Source organism: Lissotriton helveticus, chromosome 3_2, assembly GCF_964261635.1.
Source record: "Lissotriton helveticus chromosome 3_2, aLisHel1.1, whole genome shotgun sequence".
Taxonomy (NCBI): Eukaryota; Metazoa; Chordata; class Amphibia; order Caudata; family Salamandridae; genus Lissotriton; species Lissotriton helveticus.
In genome coordinates, this window is record NC_136062.1 from 281,009,070 (window position 1) to 281,033,206 (window position 24,137).

The 24,137-nt window shown below is 46.2% G+C and overlaps 1 protein-coding gene and 1 long non-coding RNA gene across 2 annotated transcripts in view; one reads left to right on the forward strand and one right to left on the reverse strand.

Annotated features, from left to right (window-relative positions):
* The window catches only part of LOC144826658 (hydroxylysine kinase-like), a 379,966-nt gene that overhangs the window by 343,944 nt on the left and 11,885 nt on the right, over positions 1 to 24,137 (forward strand). The gene's annotated exons all lie outside the window — the stretch shown is intronic.
* Positions 9,621 to 24,137, reverse strand: part of LOC144826659 (uncharacterized) — a 134,726-nt gene continuing 120,209 nt past the window's right edge. The window contains exon 5 of the long non-coding RNA XR_013609872.1: positions 9,621 to 9,746. This is a non-coding gene — a long non-coding RNA (uncharacterized LOC144826659). The remainder of the gene's footprint in view (positions 9,747 to 24,137) is intronic.

The window sequence follows — 24,137 nt, forward strand, 5'->3', positions numbered from 1 at the left end:
ATAATCTTCACAAAAGTTATTTACAAAAGCTATTGCCATTATAAATTACAATAACTTTTATTTAAGTATTAATTATAATTAAAAAAAACATTTTTATTTGTAATATCAATACATCTAAGTCACGTAAATACAACACATATTGCATTAGAAATGCTATAGGTGTCACATTTGCGAAAGTTAAACTATTGGCATTGTAAATGACAAAGCTATTAATTTCGCTATTTTCAAAACCAACACATAAATAAAATAAAGTCATTTACAATACCAATAGCTCAAACTTTCCTAATGCGAGACTTATTGCATTGCAAATGCTTGTTTGATTTTGTTGCCAGGATAAATTCTTTTTTTGCCTCTCTGCAATCCTTATTATACCAAGGATTATCTGGATTACTCTCCTCTATTGTTTCCTTATTGCTTTCTTTGGGAATCCTACTTAATATAGGTATCAAAGCTTCTGTTAGTACGTAATGTATTTTTATAATTGGGATCTTTGAAGCAGACAGATTAACATACGGGGAAATAATCTCCACAAAATTATCATGTATCTGCTTCATGGCAACCTCATTTCCTCCAATAGAAGTCCATTTTAATGCTCTGCGACTTAATGATACCACCATTGATATCTCCTCTCTTCACAGGAACTGGATGGAAAAAATGTGCCGTAAGCGTCAAACATAAGGTTAAATGCTCGCTCTCATGTCTATTTTCGATTACCAAATCATGTAAAATTGGCGTAAGGCCATTAGATACCAGTATGTAGTCTATGTAGTTCTTACAGTTACTCCTACTAAACGTGGCAGCATTCGGACTGTCAGAGGACAGGCAACAGTTGCTAGCCCGAAGTCCATGTCCCTCAATAAGTCTTATCAATTGTGCAACGGCACATGTACAGGGTACCATAGGACTACTTTCCAGCATGGCATTATTGTTACCCATGTCTTCTTCCTCGAAAATATTTTCGAGTCCCGCCACAGGTTTGAATTTACGATTAAAAGCACCCCCCACAATTACCATTGCCCTTGAGTTGATTGAACACAAAAATTGGTCTAACTGTTCAATAGTCACAGATTCATTACTCGCTGGGCTAGGTCTGTTACAAATATTTATAATGTACATTTCGTTTTTTTCTGGAGTTATGATTTTTACCCCCGCTATATCCTTGGTTAGGAAATCAACCTGGCTTATTTCAATGTTTAGAGTAACTTTTACCCAAATGACGAGACCACCTGAGGGCCTCCCTCTAACCGAAGGAGTCGCAGCTACACTTTCAGCTAGATTCATGAAAGGAAATTGCGCTCGCAATAGCTGCGAATTCGCAATTCGGCTTGCAATTTGAAGGGAAGGAATTCAAGAAACCCAAACAACCAAAATAGCGAATTCGCAATTTAAAAATAGCGAATTCGCAATTACATTTGCAGAATCCTGGAGGATGGGCATTTGCGAATCGGAAATTGCGAGGAACCATGGATTCTGCGAATCTAATAGTGAATTCGCAAATAAGCCACTCATGAAAAATCGCTAAAAGCGAAAAACGTGAAAATCGCTATTTGCGACGCGCAATTTAAGAAGAACTCAAATCAGGTGGTAACTAGTACTGAATTTTTTTTTTTTCAAAAAACAGTTAGGTCACTCCCAACAGGTGCAGGGCTGATCAAACACATTTACGGACATGCAGCTGGAGCCTGGTGATTCCCACAATGCCTGGGCTTTACATGCTGGTGAGGCGGCGTAGGCTGCAGCGAGCTGCACGCAACAGACGGAGGATACAGGAGCGGATCACCCTTCTGGGCCAAACCAGGGAGCAAATCTATGCCAAGTACCGCCTGAGTGGGGCCATGATAATCAAGCTCATCCGGGACCTAGACCCCCTGATGCAGCACCCTACAAGGAGGACCAATGCCGTGCCCACACATGTGCAGGTATTGTGCTGCCTGCACCTCCTGGCCTCCGGGAGATTCCAGGGGATGGTCGCAGTTGCAGGGGGGATTTCCCAGCCCACCATGTCCCGCTGCTTAAGGAGTTTCCTGGAGGCAATTCTGACCCGGCTACACTATATATCATTCCCCACCAGCCAACAGGACCTCAATGATACAAAGCTGCAATTTTACAATGTAGCTCAATTTCCACACGTCATTGGATGTATTGACTGTACGCATGTCCATATTTGCCCACCTGCTGAGACGGAGTACATGTACCGCAACCGGAAATGCTACCACTCCCTCAACATCTAGGTGGTGTGCAATGCCAAAACAATCATCACGGACATTGTGGCACAGTACCCAGGGAGCACACATGACTCCTTCATCTTCAGGCACAGCGGCATCCACACACGACTGGCCAGGGGAGACTTTGGGGAAGGACACCTACTGGCTAAGTACACATGCCCCAAATGTGTACGTTGTGATCATGTAGCTGCGCAGAACAGGCACTCACTCTCTGCTCCTTACATACAGGTGACAGCGGCTATGCTCTCCGTGAGTACCTCCTCACCCCATACCTCAACCCTGCAACTCCACAACAACGGCGATTTAATGCATCACACATTCGCACAAGGAACTGTATTGAGAGGACATTTGGCCTGTTGAATAGCAGGTTCCGCATACTGCACAAGACAGGTGGGGCCATGAAATACGATCCTGAGGTCTGCTGCCACATCGTGGCCGTGTGGGCCATCCTTCACAACATTGCTACCAAGCGCAGGATCCCTGTTGACATCTCTGGCAGTGAGTCAGAAGGGGACAATCGGCCACCTGCGCGTCACGCACGCGGGGAGAATCCAGCAGAAGGACACAGGCGCCGCAACCAAATCTGCATGAACTATTTCTAGGGCACCCACTCCCCACACCCATTACTCAACTCATGCATGACAACATTAATAATGACATGAGGCACTTTACGTTATTCAGCATTTTAGTTACTGTTACTGCACAATAAACATGGCATTCTGAAAAGTGTGAAAAGATTGACATATTGCGTCATATGTCCAGGTTAGTCTGTATGGCATGCTTGTTGCGTCAGCATGTGGCCTCATGGTAATGCACAACAGTTCAGTGGCATCTCCGGGTAGTTGCCCCTGACCTCCTCTCAACGTCCTCCTCCAGAATCTGCCGTGCGGCAGCAGAGGTCCTGCTGCTGCGGCGGGGTGCTACGACCGGTGGTATGGACTGGCTGCTGTGGCTTGATGTTGCCTCACTGTTGTCATCTGCCCCCCCGCCTGGCCATGGCCAGTGGCCCTGCATGGCTGTTGCTAAGTTCTCCAGGGCTGTTGCGACGTCCTGGCAGCACTGCACCATTTGGCCCTGCATGGCCAGGGAGCGTCGCGAGAGCTGGGAGGTGGCGTTCGCAATAATGTGATTTGACCGCGTGTACGCCGACAGGCGGGTCAATAGTTGGCGGTGTCTGCGGCGATTGACATTCCGCTGCCTGGACATTGCCTGAGTGTTGGCCTCCACAGCTGCTGTCATTTGTGCCACATTACGTGCCGTCTTGTCCAGTTGGAGGTGGATGGCGGCTAGGTGTCGGGCCTGGGTCTGGTGCACACTCAGCATCCTGCGCTCAATAGAGAGCCCACCTGCTCGCACAGTTCTGCCCCTGCCAGCGCGGGATGTGTTGCTGCGCGGCTCCCTGACCAGACCGCTCGTCTGGCTCCTCACAGCCGCAGGGCGGCGGGTTTGTTGGCGACCTGCTGCTGATGTTGCAGGCCCCACTGGTGGATGTGTGTTGCGTGGTGCTACAGCAGCACCTGTTGTCACGGGGGTGGCACGGGCCACAGGGGCGGGTGGTGGGATGATCGCTGTTGTGGCAGCTTGCCCTGATGGTCCGGGCTGTGGGGTATGATGTGTATCCCCCTCCGTGTCCTCTGTGTTCTCCTCAATCACCAGGGCCTCGCTGTCTGTGCTGGGGACATCAGCGCCACCTGTGATGTGAAGTGGACGTTGATTAGTGACATGTTCCGTACACAGTTAGGCTTGCTACATGCATGCAGTCTACCATTCCCTGTCTTGCTGCAGGATTGAATCTCACTGGACATGTCAGGCTCTATGGTACAGTATGGTCATTGTGGGCAGACTACATGTCCCACAATGCAATTGCGCTATGAAGCTGTACTTTGGCTGCATGATTGGGGTTTGTTATGGGATGCACTGGAGTCATGGACGATGTTAGGGGACAGGGGGTTGCAGTTGCATGGCACTTACCTGGTGTGTCTTGGGTGGGTCGGGAGGAGTCAAGCTGGGTCACACCCACGCAGGCCTGTGGGTTGATGGTCTCCTTCACTTGGTCCTCCAGTGGGGTGTTCGGTGGGACAGTGGGCTCCCCTCCACCTGTCGCTAATTGCTCCCCCAGCCTCTCAGCAATCTTTTCTTTTGCCCGCCCTCTTAAGTCATACCAGCGCTTTTTCAGCTCGTCCACCGAGCGCTGGGTCACCCCCACGGCGTTCACTTTGGAGCGGATGCGCAGCCATATGCGCTTTTTGTCCGCCTCTGGTACCTTTCGGGAGTTACTGCCAAATAGGCGGTTGTGATCCTTGGAAACTCCTTCAATTAGGTGTTCGAGCTCCTGCTCAGAAAACTTTATTTTGCGCTTTCTCCCACTGGTGGAAGCTCCTGCTGCATCCTGTGCCATGTTTGCCACTGTGGTGTCTCCTGCTGTAGTCCTGTGGGAATGCTGGAGGGGAGCTCTGAAACTGCTGCCTGTACTTCAGCCTCTCACTGCTGAATGAGGGTGGGAGCTGCCTACTTCCTGGTTGTGATGTAATCACTGTGCTCAGGATGCGACTTCCCGTTTTTGCGATCTCGCAGTTAGCGAGATCGCTATTTGCGATATCGGTAATAGCGAATTCGCAATTTCAATAGGGGTATCGGCGGAATCTGCGATTTTTTACCGATTTCTGGCTTCTCGCAATCGGCGATTGCGACCGCTTGCGAATCGCTTTTTTAAATCGGAAAACTTCATGAATGCCGTTCTGCGAATTCTAAATTGCGATTCGCATTTACTCGCAATTTAAAATTCGCAGAATTTGACATTGATGAATCTGGCTGTATATGTTTTAAATCCTACTTTGTGTGGTGTTTCCAAAGCCCATGTTTCTTGTAATAAAATAATCTCGCTTTCTCTGATATATTCCTGCCACATTACATTCCCTTGGTTTCTTTTCGGCCCTGCAATATTCCAGGATGTCAGTCTTATCTCTGTTTCGCTTTACTCCATGCTTTGCTCATTATTACTCCTTCCATTTCATGTATAGCTCCTTGAGCTTCCTGAAATTCACCAGCAAGATTAAAATGATAGTTACAGTTAAAAATATCTCCTCTATTATTGTGAAGTGGGTAAATAGTCTCTGTTAGTACCTCAATCTCATCAGGGAAGAGTCCTAATCTACTTCTAAAGTGTCGCGTGCTGTATCTGTCTCACATTTATTTGTAATGCATGTTACATCCTGATGACTATTCCTCTTATAAGTTCTTCCTACATTCTCATTTAGAGTACCTAAGTCAATGCCTACATTGGCATTCTCTGCAGTAATTTTCGCAGCTTCACCATAGTTAAGAACGATAGGCACCAAAACTTGTACGTTATCCACAGGAACCATTTCATATTGCAGTATGGGTAGTTGTCAGTCTTGTGCATCTAAATCTGACAGAATCTGAAATCTGTTAAGCATGGAGATCGGAGTGGTTTTATTTACAAAAGGCCCAGTTGGGGGTTTATAGAAATATCCCAAGGGGAGTGCACAGATACAAGTATTTAAACTATGGGTTGACTCACAACAATTTAATAAAGAGTGACCCATATGTGGCCTACGAAAATTTATTACAATGCAGTCGCCAATTATACCCTTAGATGATTGTCCCAGCCATCCCACTCTACGAACCATTAAAATCTCCTTTATATTAGAGGGATGGAATCTTGTATTTTTTTAACCAATCTGTAACTTTGTTATGCAAACCAACCCACGTCTCTCTCTGCTCCTCCCTAAGGGCAGGAACACCAGCCAAGATTAAAACATAGGGGCATGAGGCAGGGGGTAAGCTCAGCACATCTTCATTAGTTTTCAAATGGTTACCAGTTAGATCAACTCTTATATCATTATTTGAGGGACTTGGTACAATTCCTAAGGCTAAACCTTCTGCATTATTTTGTGTACATACACATTCCATCCCCTTAAATATGTCTTGCATTCTGCCATCCGTCCCAGTATGAGTAGAGTTTAACATATGGTTATTTTTGGTCTTCCCATCTAGAGCTACAGATATAGTCCTATCCACCGTTGCTCTCACTTCTTTTCTTTCTGCCTCATTCAATTGTTTACCTAGTATTTCACTACTTAGATTTTTTTATAGCAATATCCACTTGGTCCAATTTACCCTATAAAAGGGCCAAGTTCTTTTCGACTATATCGTGGACACGGGCTAAACCTAATCCTAATACAGCGAGGTCCTCGGTGGCTAAGGTTTTAGTCATAACATCCATATTATTAATATTCCTAGGTACAGAGGGAACAGAGGGTAGTAAAACCACATCAGTTTGAGTACCAACAGAATTACATCTCGGTAAAACAGCTTTTACATTATTATCACGATGTAACATATGAGATCCCATTGCATTCTTTGGCTTTTTGTGCCCCAACCCCCCGTTTCTCTTTCACTGGTGGTTCTGCCACTTTCATTGCGTCTTGGTTGGTTAGAGTCCATGTTCTGGTAGCTCTACGTGATACTTCTGGTGAAACAGATGCTGGTGGGTTTGAGTCTGGCGCGAAAGCAGTGTTTAGCCCATTTGTAAGAGTTATGGGCGGGGATATATGTTCAAAGTCTTCACCGTTGCCCAGTGATAATCGTCTCTGGAGAGTAGATGGGTCTAGGGAAAGACGCCGCTCAGTTAAATCTATTTCAAGCGTCAGTAATGACTCTGCTCTAACTAGAAATGCATCGAGGGTGCCCACAACACCCTTTCTCTTATCATATTGGAATACATGAACTATTTGCCAAAAAAAGGGAACCTACAGACGCACACTTGTATATAATAAAACGCAAACAGATTCACAGTACCTTCCCTCACGAGTTATCAAGTCGATGACCAACAAAAGATCCAAATTTCAGTGGGGTGGCCCAGCCCAGCCTCCTTTGGGCCCTGACGGGCTCAAAGAGGCCCACCCTTGGCCCGGGCTTGGCAGAGCGCTGGCACGCCCGCGCGCGTGAGCTCAGCTGCCGCGCTGTGGGAGCCCTTCTCTCTTCTTAAGAGCCTCTCGGCGCTCGAAAACTGGCGTGGGGGGGGCTAGGTCTCCTGGGGCTTGTAGTCCCTGGCCAGCGTCCTCACTCGCGGCCTGGACCTTCAGGAATGCCTAAGTGACTCTGTTGGCGGTGGCGACACAAGTGGTGAAAACAAGGCTTAAGGTGAGTTAGGCTGGGGAAGCACAATAGCAAGAGGAGACACATGATTCCTTCCTCATTCAGCTCCAGATCCAGGTTCAGAGTCTTTTCTCCCCTCACTAAACGTAGAGAGTCTACCTCTAAAGATCCTCAGGAGGCTAAAATAAGGAGGATCATGATATTGACCCTCGCTGTATTGATGGGTCTTTCAGTGCCATGGTCGCAGTGTGGTGGTACACTACTAAAGAGAGAGAATCTACAAATTCCACTTTGAGTCCTTGATAAAATGCAGCAGGCACTACCTCTGTTGACGCGGACTAAGAGGGAACAGGTTCTTGGTTACCTTGTTTTAACATAATGAGGCCAGTATGAGCTGACTGCAAGGATTATCATTTTCCGACTATAGTCTTAAATTGTGTCTTTAATAGGCCACAATTCAATAGCCAGGAACTCCTGTTAAACAACAACCAAGTCGCCCACGCCACAGATTCCTGCAACATACGAAGAAGGACGGAAGAAGTCGCACAGAAGAGGAGACTGTGGAGAAGAACTGACTTGGCTCCAGCCCTACCTGCCGGTCTGTAGTTTGCAGAAATTCGACTTCTAAAGAAAACTCCAAAACACCTGGAAGGACTGACTGCCTCCAACAAAGACCGGAACTTCTGCAAACAGCAGCTCTGTTCAAAAGAAACTCCAAAGACAGACTGAGGACAAAGACACTCAACACCTCGAACCACCACAGGACCCGTCGCTACCGGGCCAAGTCCAAGTGGCCCACCAGTCCCCGCAAGGTCATCCAGCGCTCTAGAGTCTGAGTTCCCTGGGTGTTGACCCCTCCAGGACACCCCAACATAATCTGAAGCCTCTGCACAGAACCCCCCCCCCAGCTGCGAGGGGCCAGGTAAGGTGAAATTGCGACCTCAAAAGGCACCCCTGCCTCCGGCCGCCCTGCCCCCTTGAGAAGAGGCCCTGAGGTGCACCTACTTCCCCGAGCCCTCCAACTTACTTGCACTGTTGTTGGTTCCTCCCAAGACCGAGTGGCCTGTCTGTGAGCAGCCCACTAGCCCCATTAGCTAACGTTGGACCTCTGCACTCGGCCGCTCTAGTGCCCCCAAATGGAACCAATGTTACGAGATTTTGTTCCCAAAAATGTGTGTTGACGTGTGTTTTGTATGGAATAAAAGTAACTGTATTTTAAACCTGAAAAAGTCTTACTTACCTTTGTATAGTAGGATCCATAGTGTGATATCTAGGCATATCACCTTGAGTAGACAATGTAATCCAAAAGTAACGTAAAAGTAATCAAAAAAGTAATTTCTGTGTATTATAGACTGTTTTTAAAGCATATATAAAACTTGCAATGATTGCAAATCCATTCGCACTTGTATTACCTTGTAAAATTTTACAATTGAAAGTACATTTTACCTACATGTACCAAGTCCTGCTTGGTTCTAGAAATAAAAAATAAATATACCTTTTTCTATACTTACCCAATTGGTTTGGATTCTGTCTCTGAGTATGTGTAATCAGTCCTTGATTGAGTGAATACAATAAATGCTTTACACACCCTCCTGATAAGCCGAATTGCTCGACCACACTCCCACAAAGAAAGTTGTCAGTGATTATCTAATTTAGCCTCTGCTTTACCTCTGGGTAGCTCATGGACTCCGTGCACATTATACTTTACTTTGGTACAGTATATAGAGAACCAGCTTTCTACAAGCATTTTTCTGGGTATGCTAGTAGGGATGACTGGTGTGATTTAGTAGCAAGTTTAGACGTCTTTAGAAGGTCAACCTGAATTTTAGTAAGGATCTTGGCCATTCCCTTGGTTGGTTTCTCAATGGGATCTATGTCTGTTAGAAATGCCTGGTGGCTGTCAAGCTTCCGCTGGAGACGTGCCTTCACAGAGAACCCCAGCCTTCCACAGTTTTTCTGGAGGTGATGAACATGCATGCCCCAAACTCACCAGAGAAAGAAGAGAAAAACAGGGAGGATAAGAGAAAACACATGAGTGGTTCCTGTTGTAGATTGGCACTGGTAAGACCCAGACTAGACTAACGTTGAGTTTTGAAGTGGTAGACTGATGACGAGGTGGGATAGATTTTTATTAGAAATGGTAAGCTCCAGAAAATTATTATATGTGCAAACGGTACATGCTTATACAGGGTAATGCCTCTCGGTATCTAGGTGAATTTCTTACCAAACCCTAATGTGGTGGAAACGATGACAAGACCAGATACTCACCAGGATATCAGCAGCAATTCTCAGGACGCCAAAAAGCAGGGAGGTCTTCAAAAGGCAGCAGCAAGGTTGAGGGCAAACAACAAACGAACATACAACAGAAATCGAGCCCAGTGCAAACAGGCAGAGTCTGACCTGAAGGGACAAACGGGGGAGAAAACAAGAAAACTGAGGGGACGCAGAGCTGGATTGTGCTAAATAACGCGGTTTATCATTTGTTTAGCGTTTATGCAAACAGCATGCACTACAATTTTTTAAGCATGTTTTCAATTCACAGCAGGTACATTTGGTGCTGATTTTCAGGGCTCGTTGCACTGTGAAGTGTTGTGAATGTCGGCCTCAGTTTTTTCAGCTCAGGTGCATCAGAATTCTGCAAAACTCCCTTGGGAACAACTACTAATACAACCCATTTTAAGAACTATGGTCATAGTTTACGAAGATTTCTTCCTCGAATATCAGGTGTAAGTGGGTAGTAAGTCAAAAATAAGCCACACCTACTTGAGGAAATTCTTTGGCTTCTAGGAACGCAAAGACAATTAGAGTGGGACTTAAATCTATCGTTTTACCGAATACTTCAGACATTGCATTAGCCATATGTTACCAATACATTTGCTAAGAATAAAAAAGGGGGATGGAAGCGCACTCCCTGTTCTAATGTGTTTTAATCTAGTGTAGCAAAATAAACAATCTTGGGAGACTGGTGCTGCAGCGTAACACTTGCTGTCTATCAAGTGTTAAGTAATATGAAATGCAAAGACCGCCACAAATGGCAGAACACGCTGCGCACTGTACAAAAATAGTCCAAAAGGACTCTCAATTATATCATCAAAAGTAATCCAATCAACATCCTAAATTCAAAAACAATTTTTACAAACACGTTATTGTTCAGCAATTCATACTATTATTTAATACATGTACTCAATGTATGATATAGTTTCATAGAATAAATACAACAACAATAAATGTATCACTGGTTCATTATAATCATGAAGACCAATAAATTCTGTTGAACATTGAAATTCAATCTTTCATCAAAATGGTTGCTAGATGAGCATTTTGAAACATATTATGTTGTGCCCGATGCATTTCGGGACAATGGTGTCCCTTCCTCAGGGGCAAACTGGCTGAATGGATTTACTCACCAACTGATAGTGTAAAACCACTGAAGTTGTTCAATGCTCGCTCAATGCAGCTCACTGCACAACACAATAAAGACCAAGGAACTCGTTGACTTGGGCGCTGAAAACGCCGAGTGTATATTAGCACCACCTCCAATCTGTGTTCACTCAGCGTGCTTACTGGATCACAGTCCCTATCATAGCTAAAGTTGAGAGTATCAAAAGTATCGCCTGCCTTTTCCTCCGATATTCTCTTAGTGAAATCCTGACATTGCATTGGCCATATGTTACCAATACATTTGCAGCATCTTACCAGAGACAAGCATATGTGTATCATCTCCCTACTCTTGCTGCATTTGGGACATCGGCTGTCTACCAAGTTTCGTTAACCTCGCGGGCTCCAAGAGACCATGTGGAGCGTGAACAGGTAGTTTCTCCTTAAGGTGCCGCTTTCACAGTAGTATATAAAGTAATAACCCCGCTCCCGCAATGGTATCTAAGGTGATATGAGTACTTGAAAAACAAGCATTTGCCATGCAATAGGTCTCGCATTACTGACATTTTGAGCTATTGGGGTTGCATTATTTTTTCGAATGCAAATAGCTCTAACTTCAGGAATGGAAGACCTATTGCATTACAAATGAATCACAGCACCCCGCTTGAGAAGCCTTTGGTGAAAGGAGGGACACGAAAAGGCAGCCAACCTGCGATGAGCAGTGGGAGAGTGTGAGATGGCTGGGGGAATGAAAGCATAAGATGAAAGGAGGGATGAGGTGGGGAAAGGAATCAAGAAGTCTCGTGGTGAATTAAGGTAAGGAGAAGCAAAGAGCTCGCAAGGAATGGACGGACAAGACAAGGGAAGGCAGAGAAGGTCTTTGGAGAACGGTGGGTAGCGAAAGATGGACAGGATGAATGTGCCCAGTAAAGGTACAGGGTGAAAGATGAGGAAGGCCTTCAATGTCTCTTCTGTGGTACTATACGCTATATAGATGCAATATAAACCTAAAATATTAGAGGGGCAGAATCCCACCCTAAATTGCCATGTAGTTTCGAACTGATGACTCCAGTAACAGTCTCTGCTGACATCCCAGAACAACATGGAAAATGGCATAGGCATCACACTATGCATCTGTAACCTGGGCATGTGAGATATTCACCGGTACTGAAGCAGGCCGGGGATTCCAGTAAGAGTTTTCAACAGAGGACTCAATACAGCACCGAGGGCCACGACTTTGTAGACACAGGAGTTTATTTCATAGACTCATTTCCACCCTTTGTGATATTTGCCCCTATGTGTATTGCTGTTTTCAGCTTAGCACTGGTTTCTCCCATACGGGAGATTTATTAAAAGTCTTGCTGTTTAAAGTTGTTGGTTTTATTTTATAGTTCTGATGTTCCATCACCCCACATCTTAATTTTAAATGTCCACTACTATTAGACGTCTACAGTTATGTGTTCAGGGAAATAACCTTTATCTACTGTTTTAAGCCAGCAAGATGGCTTTGTGTAATAAGGCTAGCCACCAACATCTTTTTTTCAAGTAAACAATTTATTTATGTTTTTAATTAAAAACAAACATTTCAAATGTAAAATGCCCAGTGTCAAGTCGCATACAGCAGCCTTCAAAGCAGAAACGAAACACTAACCAGCAAGAATGAGACAATATGTCATTCTAACTTACAGTTTAAATATGGGACTGACAAAATGCATTTGACAATTATTTTAATACATGTTCCATAAACCTCACAGAGCGCCCACTCAGCTATGGATCACCTCTTTTCATACATGCAGTAACTTATGCATTGCATTTTTAAACCCTTTGAAGATCAACAGAAGTTTGAAATATGAATGGTGGGAAGGCCAGCTCAGGTCTCCATCCTTCGGAGGTTAATAAACTGAGAACCATTTGCTTGTTATTTACAGATGGAAGAGCGACCAACCACCAGGGAGGCCTTGTTCATGGGCTGCCTCAGTGCTGGCCTCACCAGCTGGGCTACGGACAGAGGGTGAAGTGTTTTTCCTGGTCATAGCAAGCAAAGGAACTGGGGAGGCTTGTACTCAGCGGCGGCTGTTGTGGGGGACGTGGGGGGCAGTTCAAGAAAAACATATCATTACAAAAATTAAATGTACACTTTCCTTTCGCTGCCAGCCGCCAACTCTATGATCTTCTGCACCCACACCGCACCTCGCTGCTCCTCTGTTCTCGCACTGCAATCCCCTTGAGCACAGGCTCCCAGAATCCCCATGCAATCCCAACGCTGCTCTCATGCTATTACCCAGCATGAGAGAAGCGTTTGGATTGGGCGGGGCAGACCAATTTCACGCTCTAGCAGGGACTGGGAGCCTGTGTTCCTGAGTACTGCTGATATCTGCTGATATCTCCAAAGAACGGCCCAGAGCTATTCAAGTGCACATGTTGGTTTGGTCATGCTATGACGGCTGGCGAAACCGACTTGCGCACTTTCAGTGCTTACCACTCCTACTCCCGATACTGCTGAGGCTGCGTCATGGCCCGCTCTAGACTCAGTGGACTGAAAGTAAAAAAGAATAAGATAACAAAATAGTTTCATTATAATTTTTTTTTCTTCTCTCTGCTACCTTTCAACAGTAGGGCATCGCTCCTCGGCCATAGCAGAGGAGCCGCCATTGCTTGTACTCATTATAGTAAGTCTTATTAGGTGCTGGCTAAGCCCACAGATGGCCCAATTGGAGATCGTGGTGTGTGTTGAATGAAGGCGGAAGTGAACTGGCTGGCCTGGTGCCCTGCTCACTGCATGTGCAGTGAGCATAGTGTTTGTGGTGTAGTGTCAGATGTTTCCTACATATACAGTTGTGCGTTGTTTTCTCACACAAGTATTTGAATCGGGGATTGTTATAGTTTAGTCTTTTGTTTGCTAGAACGTACATTTGCTTAGCTTTTTCTAGCAAATTCTCTAAAAGCATCACCACTAGCATTTGATTCTGAGCGTGTATGTTGCTTAGCTTTGACTAGGGTGGGACCCCCAAATCACACTCATTTTTTTCAAGCGATAACCTAAATCGGCTAGAACTTCAGTCCCTTCACATATTTTAATACCCTCTTCTCAAATGCACTGAGGGCCAGATTTACAAGCCCCTTGCGCCACTTTTACGTTGCAGTTGCGTCACTTTTGTGGCGCAGCGGCGGGGCAAAAGATGCGCCATGGTGCGGGGTATTTACAACGTGACGCATCTGGGAGATGCGTCACGTTGTAAAGCCCTGCGCCAGAAGGAGGCATTCCTGCGCAGGGGGGGGCGTTCCGGCACAGGAACGCCTCCTAAAAGTGGCTGAGTGAAATCTACAAGATTTCACTCAGTCACTTTGGGGCCCATGCTGCGTCAAAACCCTGCGCCTGCTTGAAGCAGGCGTAAGGAATGACGCAACATTAACAAGATAGGGCACCCCCGAGCATTGCTGAAGCTGCGTCGCGCTTGTGACGCAACTTCAGCAATGCGACGCCTTTACGGCACAGATGCGTCACGCATCTGTGCCGTTTTTGCCCCATTTTGCGCCGCATTGTAAATTCGGCGCATCAATGGTGGCAGAGGCATGGCGCACAATTAGTGGCGCATCCCTGCTAATAAGCAGGGATGCGCCACTTATTGTAAATCTGCCCCTACGTTTGTGAAAAATTTTGGAACTTTGCGCACTGCTACTGAAAACATTCAGCAAGCACTGAGTTTGCTTGTGGACACAAAGCTGCACATCAGCTTCAGCTACAGATGTCTTTCCGAGCATTACTAACTCACCTACAAACCATGTATTACATCTTTTCAGCGCGTGCAAACATTATTATTAATATACCTTTCAGAAGGACTAAAGAAGTAGCATTTGTTTGTACCTGGGGCAAGTAAGGTTTTGTAATAGATTTCCTATTTCAGTCCTCCATTAAGTTGCATTTTGCCTCTGTTGCCCAGGGCCTTTCCCATCAGCCAAAGACAAATATGTAGAGAAACAAGTCCAAGTGGCCTTTGTGGGACACCCCCGAGCCGCACGGCCACCAGCTGCTGCGTGTGCCCCTTGCCTGCCTTGTGCCTCGCTGCTGCCTCGTTTGCCGGTTGCCGGCTGCCGCCGCTGCGGTTGTTTTTGCCCTTTGTTTTGACGATAATTTGTGCCTGCTTTGTTTTACTCTGATTTTGCCCTTGTTTTTTAGATTATTTGTGCCTGTTTTGTTTTAATTTCATTTTCCCCGTGTTTTGCTGTTCCTTCCTTGTTGGCCGCCTACCTCGCCGCCCTCCGCCCTCCCTTCCCGCCAACGCCGCTTTTCCCCGCCCTTTTTCTATTCTGTACCCTCCCCGCTCCCGCCTCCCAGCTGCTCCGCCCACCCGCGCACTTGGCCTTAAATGGCGACCGTGCGAACGCGCAGCGTTGACGCGCAGCGGGCGCGCCGATTGTGCGCCGAAGGCGCGCCAAAGGTAAGCCCGTCTGCGCCCGTCCGCGCCTGGACCGCGCCCAGGGCCAGGACCCCTGGCCCACGAAGATCCCGACCGACCCGCCTGACGTACTCCGCCGCCACCCTCGCCGCTCTCAACACCGGCCGACTCCCAGAATGCCATCAAGCCACTCCAAAACGTACCCACGGAACTTTCAGCTGCCACGCCTGCAAGTTCTCCTGCATCCGGACCTGCCCCGCACCAGCTCTCGCCAAGTCGAACACCAGCAGCACCCACCTCAAGTGCATCCTGCTCAACACCCGCTCCGTCCACAGACACGCCATCGAACTCTGGAACCTCCTAGACGCCACAGCCCCTGACGTTGCCTTCCTCACGGAGACCTGGATGAACGCCTCTTCAGCTCCCGACATCGCCATCGCTATCCCAGAGGGCTACAAGATCGTCCGGAGGGACCGAAACGCCAACCAGATGGGAGGAGGCATCGCCATCATCCACAGGAGCACCATCCGTCTCACGACCAGCACCGACAACACCCTGACCAGCGCCGAACACCTGCATTTCCAGATCCACACCAACCCGAACACCACCCTCAGAGGCACTCTGATCTACCGACCCCCTGGTCCACGCACACAATTCAGCGAGGACATCGCCAACTTCGTCAGCCCGCATGCCCTCCCCTCCGCTGACTACATCCTCCTGGGAGACCTCAACTTCCATCTGGAAAACAACAACGACCGCAACACCAGCACCCTGCTCGACAACCTCGCCAACCTGGGACTCAAGCAACTGGTGTCCACCCCCACCCACCGCGCCGGACACACACTCGACGCCGTCTTCTCATCCAGCACAGACATCGACTTCAGCCACGCCACAGAGCTTCAATGGACGGACCACAGCTGCGTCCACTTCACCTTCAAGAGAACGACGACCCACCAACACCAGCAACAGGCCGCCCGCAGAAGCTGGAACAAGATCACAGCAGTCCAGCTCGCCACCTCCCTGAGCCAGCACCCTCCTGCCAGCTCAGCGAACGCCAGCCAGGCCGCCGACAACCTCACGAAGTGGATCAGCAACTGCGCGGACGAACTCGCCCCTCTGAGGACCCCGCCTAGCAGACCCGGCAGCAAGAAGGCCCCATGGTTCACCGACGAACTCAAGAGCTCCAAGAAGAACTGCCGAGCCCTCGAGAAAGTCTGGAAAAGGGAACCGACACCGGACAACAGGACCTCCTACAAACTTGCCACCCAGAAACACCACCAGCTGATCCGCGCCGCCAAGAAAACAGCATTTAAGGACCGGTTGGACAACAACGCACACAACTGCAAGGAACTCTTCAACATCGTGAAAGAGCTTTCCAACCCCAGCGCAGGAAACAACGACGTCACCCCATCGCAAGACCTCTGCAACTCCCTCGCTTCATACTTCCACAACAAGATCACGGACATACACAGCAGCTTCAACAACCAACCAACGCACACCATGACCGAACAACCACCCCCCACCACCACCCTCCACGCCTGGACCCCGATCAGCACCGAAGACACCATCCGCACGATGAACTCCATCCACTCCGGATCACCGACCGACCCCTGCCCTCACCACGTCTTCAACAAGGCCGACGCTGTCATCGCACCCCACCTGCGAGACATCATCAACACATCCTTCGACACCACCATCTTCCCTGAGAGCTGGAAACACGCCGAACTCAGCGCTCTACTCAAGAAACCAACAGCGGACCCCACCGACCTCAAGAATTACCGCCCCATCTCGCTTCTCCCGTTTCCAGCCAAAGTCATCGAGAAGACCGTCAACAAGCAGATGGCCGCCTTCCTCGAGACGAACGGATCCCTCGACCCCTCACAGTCCGGCTTCCGAGCCAACCACAGCACCGAGACCGCCCTCATCGCCGCCACCGATGACATCCGAGCCCTGATGGACAATGGAGAAACAGCGGCCCTCATCCTCCTAGACCTCTCCGCGGCATTAAACACTGTCTGCCACCGCACCCTAGTGCAGCGCCTCAGCGACGTCGGAATTCAGGAGAAGGCACTGGAATGGATCATCTCCTTCCTCGACGGAAGAACACAGAGAGTCCGCCTACCACCGTACAAGTCAGAGGCCTCCGAAGTCATCTGCGGCGTCCCCCAAGGATCATCTCTGAGCCCCACCCTCTTCAACGTCTACATGAGCCCCCTCGCGGCCATCGTACGCAAACACAACCTCAGCATAATCTCCTACGCCGACGACACCCAGCTGATCCTCTCCCTGACCAACGACCCCGCCGCCGCCAGAGCCAACCTGCACGAAGGGATGAAAGAGGTAGCCGAGTGGATGACGATCAGCCGCCTGAAACTGAACTCGGACAAGACGGAGGTCCTCATCCTGGGCTCCTCACCCTCCGCCTGGGACGACTCCTGGTGGCCCCCCGCCCTGGGCACCGCACCCAAACCGACAGACCATGCACGCAACCTGGGCTTCATCCTGGACTCCTCCCTCTCCATGACCAGGCAAGTAAACAACGTCTCCTCGGCGTGCTTCAACATCCTACGCATGCTACGGAAGATCTTTACATTTACATTTACATTTACATTTACAAATACGGCTACATCTTCTGGTGGATCCCCACCGAGACCAGGAAGACCGTCACCCAGGCCCTCGTCACCAGCCGTCTGGACTACGGCAACGCCCTATACGCCGGTACCACCGCCAAGCTCCAGAAGAGACTCCAGCGGATCCAGAACGCCTCAGCCAGACTCATCCTCGACATCCCACGAACCAGCCACATCTCCGGACATCTGAGAGACCTTCACTGGCTCCCCGTCAACAAAAGAATCACCTTCCGCCTCCTCACCCACGCACACAAAGCCCTACACGACCAAGGCCCGAGCTACCTCAACAGCCGAGTCAACTTCTACGCTCCCAAACGCCACCTCCGATCAGCCAACCACGCCCTCGCCGCCGTCCCCCGCATCCGAAGAGCGACTACAGGAGGAAGGTCCTTCTCCTACCTGGCCGCCAAGACCTGGAACTCCCTCCCGACCGACCTGCGCCTGACCCAAGACCACCTCTCCTTCAGGAAGAAGCTGAAGACCTGGCTGTTCGAGCAGTAGCGGCACCCCCCCCCCCCAGCGCCTTGAGACCCTACGGGTATGTAGCGCGCTTTATAAGTGTCACTGATTGATTGATTGATTTGTGCTGGATTAACTATTATCCCTTTCTTAGCAGAAGGTAAGCCTGCTCATCTATTCCGTCACAGCCGGGAGTTTGCAAGACATACGCAGCCGCGTCACATATAATTCCATAATTGCCAAAGCTAGAGGCATAAATATATTAATGTTATGGTTAAGAATGTTCTGGTTAAGTTATTCATATGGCTATGATATTTTTTATGGTTATGTTATTATGGTTATGTTGTTGTTATGGTTATTGTTATGTCATTGTTATGTTTATGTTATGGTTATTGTTATTGTTATTGTTATTGTTATTGTTATGGTTTTGTTATTGTTATGGTTGTGTTATTGTTATGGTTATGTATTGTCATGTTTATGTAACTGTTATGGTTATTGTTATGTTATTGTTATGTTATGGTTATTGTTATGTTATTGTTACGGTTATGTTATTGTTATGGTTATGTATTGTTATGGTAATGTTATTGTTATGGTTATGTATTGTATTAGTGGTGGTTTGTGGTGTGTTGGGTACGCTGAACTTCGCGCCCGGTCTGAAGGATTCCTTAAAAGTCCAGAGTCTGTTTTCTGTTTGAGTTGGACCGTAAGTAGTACGGGTGTGGTTAGTATTTGTGTATATGTTTGACTGCAGTGGTTAGTGCTGTCTGGTGCATGTGGCCACAGATCTTTACCAATATGGGAATGTGAATCTGGGAAGGCTGGTATGTGCATTGCTCAGCATGAGGTCTGTGTATTAATTAAGACTGCTGAGATGACGGTGTGTTTTTAGGATCCATGCATATTTGAATCAGTCTAGCTGTGGGAATTTGTGTGGGTGTTGGTTCAGTGCATTGTGTTTTATCTTGAAGATCTATATTTTTTATGAAGAGTGGAGTATTGTTGTGAGCTCAGTGAGATCCACCTCTATTGTACCTCTGAACTTTGTTGAATGTGTGTTCTGACAATTCTAGTGAAGGTTAGGTGCTGGGTACAATTGTCAGTGTTGTTGTGAACTTTTTGATACCCCACTGTGTGGAATATTTCAGCATGTTCAATGTTTTGGCTGATATCTTTTTTTAGGGTGTTAACTATTTACTAGTGGATGTATTAATGTGTGCCAAGCAACGTCTAGGGACTGCTAGCCTCCCTATGGGCATCTATGAAAGTGTGCACAACTTTGTTTGCTGTGCAGTTAGTCCTGATACATAGTGTTATTTCATTGGGGAAGCTTTGAAATGCCACACCCCTTATTCCTCTGTGGGACTGCCTAGGGGAATGCAAAAAGCCCAGCTGTCAACCAACCCAGAAGTGTATTCAGAGACAGGCAGAATGGTTAAGTTAAGAAAATGGCAACTTTCTAAAAGTGGCATTTTCAGACTTACAATTTGAAATCCGACGTCACCATGAGTTGTGATTTTAAATTGTGAGTCTAGAGACACCAAACTCCAAATTTCTATCTCCTCGCAATTGTATATAAAGGTGTTTAAGGCAATCTCAATGTTAATGTATGGGAGATATAGGCCTTGCAGTAATGAAAAATTAATTTACAAGCATTTCACTACTAGGACATGTAAAACTGAAAAGTACATGTTATACATTTTAAATACAGTGCACCCTGCCCATGGGACTAGCTAGGGCCTACCTAAGGGGTGACTTACATTTAAAAAAAAAGGAAACTTTGGGCCTGGCAAGTTGGTAAACTTGCGTGGTCGAAATGGCAGTTTAAGATTGCACACACAGGCTCTGCAGTGGCAGGCCTGAGCCATGTTTAAAGGGCTACTGAGTGGGTGGCACAATCAGTGCTACAGGCCCACGAGTAGCTTTTAATTTTCAAGCCCTGGGCACACACAGTGCACTTTACTAGGGACTTATAAGTAAACTAAATTTGCCAGTTGTGGATAAGCCAATTTTACCATGTTTTGAGTACAGAGCATATGCATTTTAGCACTGGTTAGCAGTGGTAAAGTGCCCAGAATCCTAAAGCCAGCAAAAATGAAGTCAGCAAAACAGGTCTGAAGTCAAAAGGTCAGAGGACACCAGGCCAAGGATGTCAGATCTAACAGCAAGACACTATTATTTTTTATTTTATAAGTGTTTCAGTATTATTTCTGGACATGCAATGTGCTTATCTACTTTTAACACAGTTACGCCGCTCCACTCTGAAACGCTACATACTCAAATCTACACCGCTCTACTCTGCTCCATGCCACTCCACTCTATGTCACTCCACACCACTCTACTCTACTGTACGCCACTCCCTCCCACTCTACACCACACCACTCTATGCCACTCTACTCTATAACACTCTATTCTACTCTACGCCACTGTACTCTTTGCCATTCTACTCTACACCACACCACATAATACCACTCTACTCCACCCCACTGTCTGCCACTCCACTCTACTCTACTCTATCCCACATCACTCTGTCACTCTACTCTATACCATTCCATGCCATTCTACACCACGCCATGCCACTCTACTGCATTGTAAGCCACTCAACTCCACTCTCCTCCACTCTAGTCTATATAACTCTAAGCCACTCCACTCGACACCACTCCATACTCTACACCACTCTACGTTACTCTTCTGTGCACTACTCTGCTCCACACTACCCAACTCTATGCCACTTTACTCTCCTCTACTCCGCCATGACACTCCACTCTACGCCACTGCACCCTACTATATGCCACTCTACTCCACACCACTCCACACCATTCTACTCTACTCTATGCTACTCTACTGTCATGAAGTTCCTAGGAATCCCCCAGGATCTGCACATTTTGGATGACCTAAACTGACATCTTGGTGTCCCAACTGCTTTCGGACACCCCCACAGGATATGTCAGCCATTAGACAAGCTAGCTCTACAGTGCCACTACCACCCCCGTATTCTACATTGGTGTATGTAGTCTCTGGCAACCACTGAACATGACAACCCTGTTTCCTCAGGGATTGTGGAAAACAGTACAGTACGTTTCGCTCAGACACTCGTGCTTGCTTACTCGCAGAAAATGCACAGAATGGCGATTAGGAAGTTTCAATAAGTATTTATTGGTCCAGCAACATAAGCAGCTCAGATAGAACAGTGGCACTTGCATATTCCTAAAATGTGCGCCCTAAGTATTTTGCCTAGATGCACCTAGCCGAGCCTAGCCTGGATGTGTAGGTCTATATGCAAGTAGCTATGTTTATCTGTAGTTAAGAAATCCCCAGGGAAGAACCAGCCCCCTCACCTGACGGTTTAGAACGAAGGACCCCATCTCAGCATCGAGGATGACGCCACAAGGGATGTCAGACCTCTGTGTGCGATTCAGCATGCAGGACCCCATCTCAGCTTGGAAGGAATTCTCCTCTGATTTGTAGGGGGGAGTGAGGATCTTTTATACTTTAGTGTTTACTCCAGGGTTTTTTTCTAGAATCAATATGTTTTTAAAACAATTATGTATGTACTTAAAACAAAAATGTTTTGAAAACAATCACTAATGCTTTTCTAAACAAGTGCGATCATGCACAGCTGGCTGTTAGCCAAGTATGAAAAAAAATGGTGCACCTTATACAGAATAATTCTGCTGTGCCGGGGGTCATATTTATGTATCACTCACCAACCTTAACACCATCAATGAACAAATTCAATTTACATATCAAATCGATCATCGATTGCATATTTGGATGTACTACTTACACGCAAGAATACCAGGATTGAAACTACTCTATATAAGAAAGCTACTGACCGCAATAACCTACTTCACTACAAAAGTTTCCACCAACTTCCCTTGAAGAACAATTTACCAGTATCTCAACTGTACAGAGTTAAACGCATTGTATCAGAACCTAATGAATTACAAACTCAAACTGCCAATATGATTTCCAGATTTGAGGAACGTGGATACCCTAAGCGTATCCTAGATCAAGCTGAACAGAGGTGCAACATGAGAACAAGGAAAGAACTACTGCAACCGACACAAAAAACTAAAACCTTGAAAACAGTCATAGTGTCTAAGTATTCAACATACAGCCAACAATATAAACGGATTATCAAAACACATTGGCCGCTACTCACCAATGAACCCGACTTTGCTAATATAATAGCTAAAGAACCCACATTTGGATACACCAGAAGTAAGAACATTCAAGACTTATTAAATAGGTCGGAACAAAGCACTAAAGCTGATCATAAGGGCATGACACCCTGTCACAACTGCAGCAATTGCCACAATGTGATAAAAGGGAACGTTATCACTCACCCCATGAAAGGAACACCGATAAAACTAAAAATGACAGCTACATGTGATACCACCAATGTGATTTATTTATTAAAATGTCCATGTGGACTAGCCTATGTTGGCAAGACATCAAGAAAAATCAAGATCAGAATGTCAGAACATAAAAGCAATATCAGAACACAAAAAACTAACTCTACAGTGGCTACACATTTTAACGAAAGACACCACAACATTTCTCAACTGAAATTTATTGTTCTAGAAGTGATAGAGAAAATACCTGGAAGAGATATGAACAAAATGTTGTTACAGAGAGAGAACTATTGAATTTATTTATTAGACTCGATGAAACCTAATGGGCTGAATGATTGATTGAAATTTGCCTGCTATTTATGATCAGCTTATAAATTAAGGAAACAAACAGACCACGTAACTAGTGTTGTGTAACTGAAGTTCGATACATTATGCTTCGATTTTTTATTATTTACTATGCTTCTATTGTTAATTCACTACTATAACCATCAGTGGAATTTAGGCTTCATTTGATAGTTAAAAATTTTTTTTTAAAATAGCGTTCATATTTGATTGTCAAGGAGAATCGTAGATTTTCTTTATTTGTACACTAATTCTCCATTGGTTATTCGAACAATATAACATATCACATCACTATCAAATTAATTCTCTGTATAGCCACTATTTTGGGTGCACGCCCGAATTTAGACATCACACCACTTTAAGATGGCAACCATAAACAGTATTTATAGTCCTCTTTCTATGTCCAAACAGTTGGTTAACACGCGAGCGAGTCGCTGAACTTTTTAACCACACGAGTGGAAGATTAACATGTACACGTAACGCTAACCGGCAGGTAAGAAATGGACTAACTAGGTAATTTATTGTATTTTTTACACTATAGATCACTTTGATAAATTTAATGAATCACGAAAGTCCCTAGTTCACCCAATTACTACTATAATCCTTCAGACTAACACGCGTTATTTCTTTACCATTTCACCTTTTTACGTTTTGAACCTCAGATTTCACATGGTGTGTAACTGCATAACTGATCTCCCTAGGGAATAATCTCACCTAACAACGCCTGAACACCAGTAACCCACCAATGACTGCATGTTAAATCGTTGTATCGCATATACTAATGAATTGCTAGAAACGAAAACTGTATCCTCATGACAGTCATTATATATATTCTTGTTTAGAGCTCCCCTGAAGAAGTGCACGGGTGTGCACGAAATGCATTGGGAATGCCATTTTGAAATTACAATTTACATGTGTGAAAACAACTTGAATACATCATAAAGATTGTGATTTATGATCAACTTTGGAATAAAAACTCATATTTAAATTTACAAAATATGGAATAACTTCATTGAACAAAAAGTTTATGAACTAATCGCCATCAGGCGTTTCATGTTGTGCACAGAGGGTCTTCCTCTAATTGTAGGGGACGCCTGCTTAGACATATTTATGTATGTCATGTACAAGGATTATGATGGAAGCCTAAGAGCCTGGAGTCGAAAAGACAGAATTAAGCTACTAGGTAAAAGGTTGCCTGTTTTAAATCGTTATTGCCGTGTGGATGGGACA